The sequence below is a fragment of the Oncorhynchus keta genome, chromosome 16 (genome assembly GCF_023373465.1).
Source record: "Oncorhynchus keta strain PuntledgeMale-10-30-2019 chromosome 16, Oket_V2, whole genome shotgun sequence".
NCBI lineage: Eukaryota > Metazoa > Chordata > Actinopteri > Salmoniformes > Salmonidae > Oncorhynchus > Oncorhynchus keta.
Window position 1 is genome coordinate 5,302,551 of NC_068436.1, and position 11,222 is coordinate 5,313,772.

General features: G+C 40.8%; 1 long non-coding RNA gene across 1 annotated transcript; it reads left to right on the plus strand.

Annotated features, from left to right (window-relative positions):
• The first annotated feature begins 2,704 nt into the window (after positions 1-2,704).
• Positions 2,705-4,690, plus strand: LOC127907920 (uncharacterized). The gene is made up of 3 exons (XR_008065544.1): positions 2,705-2,852; positions 3,622-3,805; positions 3,908-4,690. It is a non-coding gene; the product is annotated as an uncharacterized LOC127907920 (long non-coding RNA).
• The last annotated feature ends 6,532 nt before the right edge of the window (positions 4,691-11,222 follow it).

The following is an 11,222-nucleotide window of genomic DNA, read 5'->3' on the forward strand; positions in this document are numbered from 1 at the left end:
CTTGAGATGTTGTTTCAAAATATTCACAATTTTCCTGCATCACGATGCCATCTATTTGTGAAGTGCACCAGTCCCCCTTGCAACAAAGCATCCCCACAACATGATGCTGCCACCCACGTGCTTCACGGTTTGGATCATGTTCTTCGGCTTGCAAGCCTCCCCCTTTTTCCTCCAAACATAACAATGGTCATTATGGCCAAACAGGTCTATTTTGGTTTCATCAGAAAAGAGGACATTTCTCCAAAAAGTATGGTCTTTATCCCCATGTGCAGTAGCAAACCGTAGTCTGTCTTTTTTATGGCAGTTTTGGAGCAGTGGCTTCTTCCTTGCTGAGTGGCATTTCAGGTTCTGTCGATATAGGACTCATTTTACTGTGAATATAGATACTTTTGTACCCGTTTCCTCCAGCATCTTCACAAGGTCCTTTGCTGTTGTTCTGGGATTGATTTGAACTTTTCGCACCAAAGTATGTTCATCTCTAGGAGACAGAACACGCCTCCTTCCTGAGCGGTGTGTCAGCTGCATGGTCCCATTGTATTTATACTTGCGTACTATTGTTTGTACAGTTGAACGTGGTACCTTCAGGCGTTTGGAAATTGCTCACAAGGATGAACCAGACTTGTGGAGGTCTACAATTTTTTTCTGAGGTCCTGACCGATTTCTTTTGATTTTTCCAAGATGTCAAGCAAAGAGGCACTGCGTTTGAAGGTAGGCCTTGAAATACATCCACAGGTACACCTCCAATTGACTCAAATTATTTCAATTAGTCTATCAGAAGCTTCTAAAGCCATGACATCATTTTCTGGAAGTTGCCAAGCTGTTTAAAGGCACAGTCAACTTAGTGTATGTAAACTTCTGACCCACTGGAATCGTGATACAGTGAATTATAAGTGAAATAATCTGTCTGTAAACAATTGTTGGAACATTTACTTGTGTCATGCACAAAGTAGATGCCCTAACCAACTTGACAAAACTATAGTTTGTTTAACAATACATTTGTGGAGTGGTTGAAAAACAAGTTTTATTGACTCCGACATAAGTGTATGTAAACTTCCGACTTCAGCTGTATGTCTTCAACATATGTAAATCATTGCAACTTACAGTGTTGCTATGATTTGAAACATTATTTGATAATGTTTCATTTGCATGTATGATTCTATCATTTAATATCGTATACTTGTCCAAAATGCCTTTATGCCATTAGATGCTTTCAAATTAACTTCAACATGGATTCGTTCAGGAATTTGAAGAATCTGGGATTCTCTGCTGATGAAACAGCAAGTATGTTATATTATTATATCAGGGAGGACAGTGAAATAGTACTATTTTGGTTTCTTTTTTTCCATAACTCAAATCATGTCTTTATTTCAGTCCTCACTCTAATTAGCGGAGCCACAACCAAAACTCCCACGGCAATTACAGAAACACAATCAGCTTCCACAGCAACCACGTCTGGGTCAACATTATTTGGTTCTCCCAACTCACTTACTGGTTCTACAGTGACATCTTCTGGAACACGTTCAGTATCAACAACAAATCCTGTAGACGACAGCAACCGGTTCCACAGCATCAATTGCACCATCCACTACAACAACTGGTGCTTCGGCAGCCATCACTAAAATAACCACAACCACTACCTCTGCCACAACAACCACAGTGGCTCCCACAACATCAGCTACTCCCACACCAGCCACAGCAGCTCCCACAATAAATACACCTACTCCCACATCAACCATAGCTGCTCCCACAATAACAACAGCTAAAACAACTGCAACCACAGCTTCACCCACAACTATGGGGGCTGCTACAACAGCAACAACAAAAACAGCAGCTGCTGCTACAACACAATAACCACAACCTCTGCTACAACAACCACATTGGCCCCCACAACAATAGTTGCTGCCATGACAACGACAGCTGCACCAACAACAACCACAGCTGATGCCAACGACAACAACAGCTACTCCCACATCAGCCACATCTGTTTCAACAACAACCACAGCTGCACCCACAACAACCAGAACCGCAGCTACAACATCCACAGCTGCGGTCATGACAACCACAGCTGCACCTACAACAACTACAGCTGCTGCCACGACTACAAAAGCTACTACCACATCATCCACAGTTGCTCCCACAATAACTATTGCTGCACCAATTACAATCACAGCTGTACCCACAACAACCACAGGCACAGCTACAACAAATAAAGCTGCACCCACATAATATCCAAAACAAAAGCTATGACAACAAAAGCTATTCCCACAACAACCACAGTGGCTCCCACAACTATAGCTGCTACCACAACAACCAAATCTGCACCTACAACAAACACAGTGGCTGACAGGACAACAATCGCTACTACCACATTAACCACAGCTTCTCCCACAATAACTACAGCTGCTGCCACAACAACATCAGCTACTCCCACATCAACCACATGTGCTCCCACAATAACTACAGCTGCACCTACAAAAACCACAACTGCTGCCACAACAACAGCTACTGCCAAATCACACACAACTGATCTCACAAAAGCCACAGCTGTACACACAACAACCACAGCTGCACCTGCAAAAACCACAGCTGCTGCCATAACAGCTACTCCCACAACAACAACAAACACAGCTGCTGCTACGACAACCTTAGCTGGTTCTACAGCTGCTCCTACAACAACAACAGTCGCAGCAACAACAACATCTACATTTTCTCCCACAACAACCACAGCAGCAACGACAGCAAATGAGGGATCACTGGGACTACGATTCAGAATGATCCGTACATTCCTAAGTAACTATTTGGACTAGTCCACAACCGCATTTCAGGAATTGGCAGCAAATGTGACCAAAGAGGTGAGCAAACCTTCCTTCTTTGAACAAGAATGTGTCTGTGGTTTCAAAGTTGAAATAAAGGATGGCATTTTTGACAGTATTGTACTTTTTATTTTATTTCAGGTAAATCGTGGATACATAATAATATATCCTTAATATGAACGAATATGCAACTAGGCAAGTCAGTTAAGAACAAATTCTTATTTTCAATGACGGCCTAGGAACAGTGGGTTAACTGCCTGTTCAGGGGCAGAACGACAGATTTGTACCTTGTCAGCTCGGGGGTTTTTAAGACTAGCCCACTCACAAACACAATTGTGTGGAAACCCATTCTGGTGTGTATTTGGCAATTTCAGTAATTGAAGCCCTGAAAAATACAACTACTTTTGATCCTAACTAACTCTCCAGTCCCTGCTGGTGACAAGCATACCCATGACTCTGATTTTCAAGCAGATTTAAGTCTGGACCTAGACTAGCACCCTCAGAAACACTCAACACCATGTGGAAAACCATTTAGTAATTTAGCAGACACTCTTATCCAGAGTAACTTTTACAGTTAGCGAATTCAGGGACGAGAAGCACAACTCACAGTCATAGTAAAGAAACCTCACACCTGCCTCAGTCTTGTCAGAGGAACTAGTGAACAACACAGCTAACATAATCACGTCAAACTGAAGCTGGACAGATGGCAAACTAGCTGCACTTACCTTTTTCAATTGACATTTCTTTGTATATATGTCACGAATCCCGTTTCCTGAGTCTGTTTTTTTGCCTGTGTTCTGTCCTGGAGTGTTTTTTTCTGGCATCCTGGAACACACCCTGTCTGGTTACCGGGCAATGTAGCCAGTTGGGAGTTCTGATTACCCGCACCTGTATCCGATCAGCTATCTGCACACCTGGTCCTGATCATCATCTCTCCTCTTCATAAACCCGGACCTGACATCCATTCCCTGCCGGATCGTTAGCCATGAACAGTATGTTGTGCCTTAGTGTCAGCCTCAAGTTGGATAGAATTTGTGTTGTTGTTTTTTACGTATTGCTTGCCTTAAACTTACCTCCGTTTGTTCTGTCTTCAGTTACTCACCCGGATCATTTACCCCATTCCCACCTGGTCGTCGGAGGATTCCGCTATCCCATTGGATCCACCTATTTACTCCCATCAACTCACCACCGCTGCCCGCTACGCCACCTGGATATATTTACACATTCACTTGTAAATAAATACTCACCTTCTTCCTACTATCCTTGTCCTGGTCTGCTTCTGGGTTCGATTTTGAAAGAACGTGACAATATATATCCATGAACTGATTTTGACTGGCTGAGAAAAGCTGCCTGTCTGTCTGTCTCGTCCCTACTCCCGACATGTTCATTATTACTGGACAGCTGGAGATCGAATTTGAAAATTGAAACAATGTTGCAAATGTCGGAGAGACGGAGAGCAAAGGGTTTATACAAATCTTCGCTGTTAAACTAAATGGTAGCCGAAAAGAAATGTGAGATTTTTTTTTTATAGTGGAGATCAAGTTTGTAAATTGCTTGGCTGGACTGAAGAGACAGTTGGATGGAGTAGTCAGATGGAACAGAGTAAATAGGCATTTTAAGGTCATAGATTTAGCCAGCGGTAATTTGTGGAATAGACACTGTCTGAAATTCGATTTTAACCAATCAGCATTCAGGACAAGACCCACCCGTTATATAATACAGTATTACACAATGGCCTTGTTGCAATCAAAAAGTATGATTTGAAATGGAGGCCAGTAGGCCTACTTAGAACTGCCACATCAAGGGTGTGCAGACCTACACAATCAATATATTTGTTTTTTTAAATGTTTTATTAAAGTGCATTTCTGTCGTTTTCATTTTGCTTTCAAAGTGTGGAGTGTTGATAAAAGGATATTAGAAGGTTGAGCCGGTTAAGGATCGATTCAGACAAGGTGTTAAAATTGTACGACAAGCGACAGTTTATTCAGAGTGAGAATATCTGGTACACGTAAATACGGCTCTCCCATTCGCTCGCACAGAACAGCAGGAAAAGAGAAAGAGTGAACCGGTACAATACAATTTATACAAAACAGAAAGTACGTTGATTCTGGAAGTTCGATTCTTCGGATTGGTTCACACTGGAGGTAGTCTTCTTGCATTGGCTCAGCTGGGCCGTCCGTCACTCTAGAATCCCGCCGTCACACAATGTTCAGCTAAAGGGGGAAATTTGGTGTGTGCGCTGGCCTAGCAGTTATGGGTGTGTGTGCGTGAGTTATCCTGTAGAGGGCCCCACAGGCTTTACTGTGAGTTGTAGCCATGTATTTAGCAGTAGGCTGATCACTTGCATAAGAAAATAGCAATTCTTTACAAAACCCTCTCTTCACGTCTCACCAGAGACGTGACACAACCTAACTAGATCCAGACACAAAGAGAAACTTCTCCCAAAGGGACTATGAAATAAGGCACGGTATTAAACTGGTATAGATATATATGTATTACCATCATGTTCTCCATTCAATCCCACTATGTACTAAGTTGGCTACCAGCCACCTAGGAACTTACAACCCTCATTTTAACAGAGCGGAGAACATCTCAAAATAAAAGTAAAATGATTGTCCACATAAGCCAACTTTTTCCAGCAGGAAAAAGTTGCGATTCCCTCTCTTCACATCTCCTAAGAGATATAGTCCAGATACATTACTTCAAGCAAAAACGAAAACATAATCCAAAAAGGAAAAATACCTTGTTTAGGCTGTCTATACGGAAATGGCCCACAAAGAAAAATAATTTCCCCCTCTTCCCATCCCAGATGGGACACGACATCCAATGGAGACGCTTAATCAATAAAAGCAACTGGATCCCCCTCCTAAAATGGCTGCAAAAACTGAAAGATGGGTCTCATGCTCCATACCGTTATCTCGCACCTGGCTCCTGTTATCTAACAAAAAGACCGTCACTCATTAACCTTTATTTCAGCAGTCATAGCATTTCATGAAAATAATAAAAAGTTTATTATTAATAACAAGTGATATATGCCTTTGTTTCCCCCTTTTGTCACCCACAAGGGTGTCACTTATCAAAAACAGGATAAGACTTTATTGTTATTGACATGTAAGATGTAGGATAAAACTTTGGTCATGGAAAACAGAGTAAAGAATTATTAGAAACCATCTGGTCCTCTCAGCTACTCCTATCCTGTACCAGGTGGGCTCCTTGCCACCCAGGGACTCCAAACCCAGCATACCATGTGTCATCCTCAGTCAGTCCCATCCTCCCTGAAAGCATGCTTCAGTATCGGCATCGCCAACTGGAGCATCAAACAAAAGGCATCATGCCTGAAGCCTTCACCACATCTGTAACAGACTTCTTAAAACACGGTATGATGCAAGCAGCATATCACATCAATAACAAATAATACAAGAATTAGGGTCAGAAATCCAGTAACCATCATACCAGTGTACTTACCAAACCAGGCCAAGAGAACAGACTCCTCCACCCCCTGTGGACCTCATCTTAGCAGATAGTGCATCAAGCCCGCCTTAGATTGTGAAGTTTAAAACTATCATCTGGACTGGTATTATTAGGAATATATGTGCAACATTGTTTACCGAACATCTTGCAGACGTCCCCCTGACTGGCAAGAAGCATATTCAAGGCAAGTCTATTCTGTCTGGAAACCCCAAATGTGGCCTCAAGCTGTTCAGACATACTAGTGAGTGCATCACGGAGTAATTCACAAAACGCTGTTGATTATAGTAGATATAATTAATCCATGCAGTCTGTCCAGCATCCACCATGGCTGGACCCATAGTAGGTAGTAAGTGCCAGAGTCCATCATTCCTACCCAAGGCCTGAAACTCATGAGGAATCCCCACTGGCACTCCCAACAGGTTAGTGTGTATGTCAACTACATCCTCTGTCCATGGAGCACTACTACATCTGTCTCCCATGGGATGTTTTCAGGTCCCCTGGTTACAGAACTCAGCAGCTGTTCAGCAACAACATCAACAATGGTCCGTGGAATTATCAAACTGGTCAGACCACACGTACCTTGCCATTCTCCTCTAAGAATGAGTCTCAGCACTTTTTGCTCCACTCATCCAACATACATCAGCCAGACCACTAGTTTGGTTTAGGCCTGTAACTGGCCAAGTGGAATTAATGGTTATGTTACTCCTGCAATCAGCTTCAGGCAATCTCCCATAATCAATGCCATTACCTGTACCCGTGATGCACTCGTAATTGCCCCCATATGCCTCAACACCCCAAATGGCCCGATGAGGAGGTACTGCAGGAAACACAAGGCTCAAAGAGGAACAGAGGGTTGAATTGGGCTTAACCTGGTAGAAACTTCTCAAAATACACAACCACCCCCCCCCTTCTCCTACAGCAAATGGGTGTGTAGCCAGAACAGGTCTATCATGACTACAAATAATACAGTCCTTTCTTCTCAGGGTTTTAGCTGTGTACCTCATATAAGACAGCCACAAATTGTCCCTACTATCAAAACCAGTCTCAGTTTCTAATTGATCCATAGCCGAATAGTCTAACATTAATTACCTGAATGGTATTTTTAACACAGTGGTGGTAGAGGAGTGTGCACGGTTACCTCTGGTCTTGGCAGTACCCTAATAGAAAACACACCCATCATGTCTGTCCTCGTCCTTTGTAGTCCGAGGGTGTGAGTTCCTGCATCAGAGAGCTTAATAGTTTTGATGGCTAGTAGGATTTCATCACCTTTACAAAGTTCAACATTGCTCCCAGGTTTCCCCATATCATGGAAAACCTATCCACCCTTGTGGGATCCCCCATGCTATAAGGATACCCTCTTCTCCAATCCTAGAACTGTCCGAAGTCGGTTATCATGTAATCTCTACTCTAACTTCTTGTCTACCCAGATCTAGGGATTTCTTATGCTTATTTTGGAACAAAATACACATCACTTAGCCAGAGCCAGACACATCTTCACTTCTATGAACAAAAACAGGGGTGATAGGACAGGTAGGGTTACTTCATTCGAGAGTTGGCCCCCGGAATTCTGTTAATTCCAGTTCTTCTCCCGAACTCTGTTTATTGTCCGACAGTGAAAAAATGTCTTACCCTTCTGACGTGCTATATGAATCTGGGTAGCTCTTTCAGCTAGCTGTCACCAGGGGTCTTCTATGGTCCCCAAGCCTCTGGGACTGGATTGGGTGACTTCACCTGTAGTTCACCTGTAATGCATAAAATCCTGGACATACAGGCTTGGTTAACAAACAATTTCTCATATGTTTTATCTGATTATATCTTTAACTTCTATGCCCAATTGTTAGCTTACATTTTTTAAATGATTAGTTTCTTATCCAATAGTCCCATCCTATCCTAGACCACAATTTACCCATCCCCCTTTTGATACCTGACTCTGCCCAGGTATCAACCTTACCTACTCTAAATACTGACTTAGGTAAGATTAGTATATTATCCTTATTTCTGACATCATGAAGGAGCCCCTTTTAGTTTTCCACATGTCCAATTCTCCCTTGGGCGTCAATCCAGTACCAATTCCCTGTCAAGTTTCTTATCTACTTAAGAACTATCTGCGCTACTTATATATTTTCTTAAATATATATTTACCAATTTAAACCTTTTCTCTCATATTTCTCAAATACCACTAAGCTTCTAACTGTTTCACTTTATCCAAAATCATGTCTATGAGTGTCAATCTCTAAAGTCCTTACATTTCCTTAATCAACCTAACAATAATCCTAAATCATCACAGATGTCCTATATACCTGTTAAATTTAATACTATTTCTTTTTTTTTTTTTTTTTTTTTTAAAACCCCTAATGGTCAAAAAAAATTCAAAACAAATGCTTATCATATCAAAATCCTTCCTTCAAGGACTCTCAGTATTCTATCTGACAATAACATGAATTGAATATATGTTGCAGAGTGCAGAATTCCTTGTCTACAGTGATTTATCACCCCTAAGAACTGAAACTTATTTTTCTATGTAATTCCCTGCCCTTTCGGCTTAATATATACCCTATCCTAACCTCCTAACCTAAACTCCTTTATAATGAATTTACCTTAAAACTAGTACTCAATATGACCACATTCATTATACCAATGACTCTCCCCCAAGGCTGATCAGACCTTAGAAGACAGTCATGATAAGGTCCATGAGTCAACCCACCCTTTTATAGTCAAGTTCTATACTACACTAGACATATTAAAGAACCCTTTATCCTTAAAATCCAAATTCACTTGTGTAATTTAAAACTCATAAAATAAAAACTCATAAAGTTCCATATTTGAGCGTGTCTCTTTAAAATACCTTTGCACCAAAACAAATAGTCCTAACAAATGTTTTATGTGTATATATTTGCAAACCTTAATGATTAATCAAAACTTCCAGGCCTTTCCAATTTGGTCGTTTATGGCCTCATTCTCCCCAAGATTATAATCCCTGATATTTAATAAAAAATAACGTATTTTCCCTTGGCTCCTTCAACTCACATTTACATCTCAATAAAACAAAACACCATCTGCGTGTTCCTCAAGGAAAAACAACTTGCCCCTGTTACGTATGTCTACGTATCAAGGGAAATGTACAAATAACCAAATTCAACCTCGCTAGTTTACCGAAACATGTACAATTATGTTTTACCATAGAGGTTGCTTTTCACCATTAATACCCTGACACCGTTCCACATAATGGAAACAGTGCTCAAATTCACTGGTGCTATTCAAACGATCAAACCAAGAATCAACAACCATCAGAATCCACCATCACGATGTTTTATGACTCAGACATCCAATCCCTCTCTCTCACGGCCCAATTACAGTCCAAATAAACGCCACAAATCAATGATACCCACCCAGCGAATCAGCTGCTAGTTTTTAGCATCTTTCCTGACGATTTACATACTCCTTTTAAAGGACACTAACCATTTTCTCTGTCACCCCCAGTCAAGACATCATTTCCGTGGCGACGGAAACCTCGCGAGTGATGTCATCAACAAGCGCTCAATCTTGACTTATTTCGCAACGATTTTCAACTCATTGTAAATAATGGTTGGCTGTCTGCAACAACAGTATTTCGGGTTCGATAAACCAAACCTAATTTATCACATCTGTTGAATCCTGAATTAGAGTTTACAACATCAATCAACATCTCTCAATTCGCTAATCTTATAAAAACATTTCGATGTACACAAATCTATCGTAATTGTTCCCGTTATTATTCAGAATTAATTTGATTTAAGTTACTGTCTCGTCTTTGAATTAGCATTTTAATTACGACTCTTTTCCCAATGTATTATTCCCAACAAATCATTTAGTGAACAGACATCGCCTTGCATCAAAATCTCCGTTCTTATATTAAGTTGAATGAATTAGTCTTTCAATTTGAACCAAACAAACTATTTAAAAACGTTCAGTTTATATCTTATACCAATACTAGTGACTATAACTTTCTCTGCAAAACAATTAGTTTAATTAAAACCAAAAACTCAGACATATATAACTACTCTTTAAACATCAGCTGGGAACCGAACCCCGGCCTCCCACGTGGCAGGCGAGAACTCTACCACTGAACCACCAATGCTATGGAACTCAGATTCTCCGCAAATAGACCCAATTTTCAGTTATCTGCATTTGTTACTCCGGCATCTGAACAACAGAAAATAGCACTAATTTAAACGCCCAAAGTTTTCCCTCAATTAGGATTCTCATTAATCTCGCTCCCTTCGTATCTGACCCTTCTTTCTTAAATACGTGAATTTTGTTCTTTTCTGCCTCTTTCTCTCTTAACCCACATTCCATTGTTTTCAGCTGAACTGCGGATGGCGGTTCCCCTCCTAAATGACCTTCCTGTGTCCATTTTAGCTTTAATCCCTCCCAAACTTTCTTCATGTGCTTCCATTGCTTCTTTCCCCCTGATCTATATTCTATATTTTTTTTCTTCTAGGAACTCATTAAACCTCAGCTTTGGAGTATTGAGGGTCGCCATTGTGAATTTTTAATCGTGATTTTATTTAATTCAATCGGAATTTAATCGTAGTTTTAATCGGAATTCTCTCCTTCTATCTGAATATAGTTAGCATATACTTCGCCCGACGTTGATTAATACCCACGATGTACTCGAAGAGACACTGCTGCACGTGCTCTGTCTTATCTCTGAGCTTCTCCGATGTATGTTTTAGTTCGAGAAAAACGCATGGGTCGGTATGGGATTTGTGGAGCGCACAACCAAGGGATCTATTCAACTATTTAGTCTCAATATTTAAATATTATATTCAGATATTATTTCAATTATACATCAGTCATTTTGTTCCTGATTATACATTTAAATTTGAGCGATTCTATAGCAATCTCTTTAGGCAATATCAACAGGAATGAAAAAAGCGAAAATCAGTGTTTTAGCCC